Source organism: Camellia sinensis, chromosome 5 (genome assembly GCF_055761805.1).
Source record: "Camellia sinensis isolate YWXY chromosome 5, ASM5576180v1, whole genome shotgun sequence".
NCBI lineage: Eukaryota > Viridiplantae > Streptophyta > Magnoliopsida > Ericales > Theaceae > Camellia > Camellia sinensis.
This window is the reverse complement of record NC_138965.1, coordinates 91364264-91368883: the sequence shown is the minus strand read 5'-3', so window position 1 is coordinate 91368883 and position 4620 is coordinate 91364264. Positions and strand designations below refer to the sequence as shown.

Sequence of the window (4620 nt, the reverse complement as noted above, 5' to 3'; positions counted from 1 at the left end):
TTGATGGATTTATTTTTCAATGGACTAAAGCAAGTTATATAGAGTCTTATGTTGATGCCATAGTGTTAGACTTTATATAAATGGCGGAATCGACCATTGGTTGGCTGCTAATTGGTTGTCCAATTTTGATTTTATTCTGTTGCAAATGAGTTATAAATGCATGGGAAATCATTTATCATGTATGTTCACCATGATCATTATAAATTTCTTACAACAAGCTTTGCTGTAGGTAGAACACCCTGTCATTGAGTGGATAGCTGAAATAAATCTGCCAGCAGCACAGGTTGCAGTGGGAATGGGATTCCTTTCTGGCAAATTCCTGGTATAATCTTACCATATTTGGGTTTTTTATTTTAAAATCTTTATAAATTTTCTTGTTATTTATGTCAATTATTTTCCTGTGCCTATTTAACTACAAGTTAGGCAATTTTATGGTATGGAACATGGTGGAGGATACGATGCTTGGAGGAGAACTTCTGTCTTTGCTACCCCATTTGACTTTGACAAGGCAGAATCTACAAGGCCAAAAGGTCATTGTGTAGCTGTGCGTGTAACAAATGAGGATCCAGATGATGGTTTTAAGCCTACTAGTGGGAAAGTACATGTTAGATTTTCAAAGATAGTTAGAAGTCTTTCCTTTATTATTATTTATTTATTTTGGGTTTGGGGGGGGGGGGGTTGTTTCATGATGAACATTTACCAAGTCATTGAAATTTTTACAGGAGCTGAGTTTTAAAAGCAAGCCAAATGTGTGGGCATACTTTTCTGTTAAGGTATATTTTTCTTTGCAATATTATAGGGGACAATCCTTGAATTCAAAAACTTGTGGCTGACCACCCCGTGATTGTTTACAGTCTGGAGGAGGCATTCATGAATTTTCAGATTCTCAAATTGGTAAGTGGCTTAGAAACCTAATAAACTGGTTATGTCATCTGGCTACAAAAGACTTCATCCATTTATTATCATCTTTGTAAGAAAATAACAATAAAAAAAGGACAGCCTAGTGCAACTGTGCATGAGACTCCCACCACTACGGGGTCTAAGAAGGGTTGGATGTATGTGGTCTTATCCCCACATGCAGAGAGGTTTTATTCCCATGAAAATAAAAAATATACTGCTGGGAAAAAAAAAATCCAACACAATCAAGGCTAGAATTTCCTACTCCATCAGCAAGGCATTTTATTTTCTTGACATGCTTGTTTGACCTTATATTGCATGTTTTTCATCTTTAATGCTTTCTTCTACAGGGTTCCTTTGTAATTAAAGTCAAGGGACCAGAAGGATGGTCATGGGATCCAGATCAAGTTAAGTATATTAGTTGTCAACTTGTCAGTATGTAATGTTTCCCATGTAGGATGTTTCCAGTCCTTTGTAGGAGTGCATTTTGTAATTCTGTTGCACCTAAAATGTGAGAGGAAAAAAAAAATAATTTTCTTGTAGGTTCCTGTCGTTGTTGATCAGGCTGGTTGCAATGCAAATGAGGATATAAATTTTAGATTCACCGGGTATGTTCAGTTGCTTTAGGTTATTATTATTATTATTTTAAATATATATGAAACATGTGGTATTTTATTCATGTTGTCAACTCTCTTTGCATCTCTAGCATTGTTCTTTCTAAATTTATTTGCTTCCATATTGTGCTGTGTATCACTCTCCTAAATTTCCTATATCTGTAGGTTCACCGTGTCTGGAAGAGTTGTGGGATCTGTTGGTGGAGAGAGTTGTTCAAATAAAAATGGGGGTCCATCAAATGTAAATGTTGAGCTTTTATCTCCCACGGGTGATCTTGTCACATCTGTTTTAACATCACCAACAGGAAGTTACTCGTTCACTAACATTATCCCAGGTCTGTAGTTCACTTGCTAGTGACCCAACAAAGGGTCGACTGTTCTAAACTTGTTCTAAAAGTTCATCTGAAAACCTCATTTAACCATCTCTAAATAATGTTAATAAGTGTTTTCTGGAAATAATGAATTTGACTTATAGCAAACCATAATTTATTTTCAGTATTCTGGTTTTCTTGTTATTCTTGTAAATCTTACCTGATGCTTTTCTTGTTTTTAATTGTTATTGATTGTCAAGAACATCGGTTCACTGACTTAACATTAGCTGTTCTTGGGTTTAGGAAAATACAAACTACGTGCTTCACGTCCTGATTTTAATGTTGAAGTTAGAGGTTCTGCAGAGGTCAGATGCTTGTTTTCTTTTCAAAGGCTTTCTATTTCGCCTTGTTACTATTTGTTGTGTGGCTCTCTCCCCCCATACTCACCAAAAAACACACATGTGCACGCCTATATATTTTTGCTTGAGCTGCAACTACATTTTACTTGTTACAGGTTGAATTGGTGTTTGAGAATGGTTTGGTTGATGGCATTTTCTTTGTCCCTGGCTATGATATTCGTGGATCTGTAGTTGCTCAGGTAATTTTTTGCACTAATAATTGTTTCACAAAATGCAATTTCCTTGTATTGCTTTCTTATAAAATAAGTTGTGCCATTCTTTTCACTTTCATATTTTTACTTACTTATTTCATTTTATAAAATCTTTGGGAATCAAATGGGTTTGAGGTTGAAGGTCCCTGGTGGTTTGCGTATTTTATCCCGTGTCACTTGATTAAAAATTTCTTCTTTAATAAATTTTATGTCATTTATCATTTAATTATAAAGTGCGCATGAACAAGAATGAAAATTTTAGGCTTTATAGCATTCGAACTGTGGAAATAGAATACTTTTACAGTATTTTCCACATCAATTTGCAATGATTTAGCAACAAAATAATTCAAGGATTTATATCGGCATATGTTTGTGTTTCTGCCATGTGGCGTAGGTAATGGATGCCTCAATGTTTTCTTTTCACAAATTTAAAATTAGTTTCATATAAATAGGGTTGTATTTCTGGATGTAGCAGTTTATTGTTGTTCCGTTTCAGTTGATAAATTGCAGGCTGCTCCCATCTTCGATATGTTATAGTCTCTTTAACCTTCAATTTACCGGAGTTTTCTTTCTCTGGTTATTGACAAACAAGAGTCTTGATAAGTATGCACCCGTGTGTGTATGTGGATACGGATATATGTTTCTTGATAAGTAGATGGATCCTCACTTACCAATTGGGATTTGAATCCTGCATCTTCCTTCTTTGGTGTGTTAGGAGATGCGACTCAAGCTAACAGCTGATATTATGCACACATCATTACATTCGTTATTACGACTGAGTACAAGATTGATTTGGTCCGTATGCTTGTACTAATATGTGTATCAACAGATGTTATTTCCATTACTAGGTGACTTTCTCTGTTTCTGGTTATGTTTGGTTGTTGTTGGTATTCTAATAATGAAATGCTGAAAATGCACCACATTTCCTTATGCTATTCCTATTACCTTATATGCATAGTGTGACATGTTTAATTGCACAAATGCAATTTTTCTATTGAGTAATGTGGCTTTTTGATAATTTTGTTGTTTTCTTAGTTGCAACCTTGCAAAATGTGAACCTTGGTAGTGGAATACAGTGTTGGATGCAATTCCATTTTCAACAAATGCACTCCTTAGCTAGCAAAGCCAGTTAATCTCAACCACCCGTTTTGAGTAAACTGCTCACAGTAGTTGGTTTGACCTTCTTTCCATAGATTCCATGCTCTATTGTTTCGTAACATGGCTTTAACTGTTTGGAGATAGGAGACCCTGCAGATATCTGAAGAACTTGGGTGGACTAATAGTGTCATGCTTTATTATAAATGTGTGGACATATTTATAGGAATTGAGGTTTGCTGAATTTTGTTGTTTGAGGTATCTTGCAATGTAATATAAAAGTGAGTGAAACTAATGAATGATCTGTGTCGTCTTTTCTTTCTTCTTCTTTTTCTTCTATTTTTCCATTTTTTTTTTAGGGAGATCCCATCTTAGGGGTTCACATTTATTTGTACTCAAATGATATCTCGAGGGTGGACTGTGCCCTTGGCTCTGGTAATGCCCCTGGGCAAAGAAAAGCTCTCTGTTATGCTGTCTCTGATGCAGAGGGAATGTTCACATTTAAATCAATACCTTGCGGTAATCCCTATGCGCTTGATATCCTACTTTTACTTAGCTGCATCTTGTATGAACATTCTAATACATACTTAGCTTACACCTGGATAGAAATACTTATTGTTTTTCCTTGATAACGACCTATGAGACTATTATATATTGTTTTTAAAATATATATATATATATATATATATATATATATTTCTGAAAGATGACTAGGTTTTGGCTCCTACCTAGTTTTTGAACTGTTTCAAATGAATTAAACCAGAGCTTTACATTACAATATATACTGAAAATTTATATTGAATTTCAAAGAACCATATCTGGAAAGCAAAGGAGAAAGTGTGCTACCATTCATGTTTCTATTTACTTAGTTAGCATTAAATCTTGATTGAGCTTATGTTACAGATTGAAGATGAATCAGTCAGAGATCGAGGCAGAGATACATACGCTACGTGATGGAGGTTTATTGATGCAGGCAAGCATCTATTGTCTCTGCCATTTTCTTCAGTATTCTCTGATGTCTGACTCTGCTGAAATTTGTAGATTCACAATTTAATGTTGCACTATAGTTATGGTCTTATACCTAAACTATCAT

The 4620-nt window shown here is 34.9% G+C and overlaps 1 long non-coding RNA gene across 1 annotated transcript; it reads left to right on the top strand.

Moving 5' to 3' along the window:
* The first annotated feature begins 1219 nt into the window (after window positions 1–1219).
* On the top strand, window positions 1220–2189 carry LOC145790150 (uncharacterized). Its single transcript, XR_014328795.1, has 4 exons — window positions 1220–1304; window positions 1441–1505; window positions 1677–1846; window positions 2126–2189. It is a non-coding gene; the product is annotated as an uncharacterized LOC145790150 (long non-coding RNA).
* Window positions 2190–4620: the final 2431 nt, after the last annotated feature.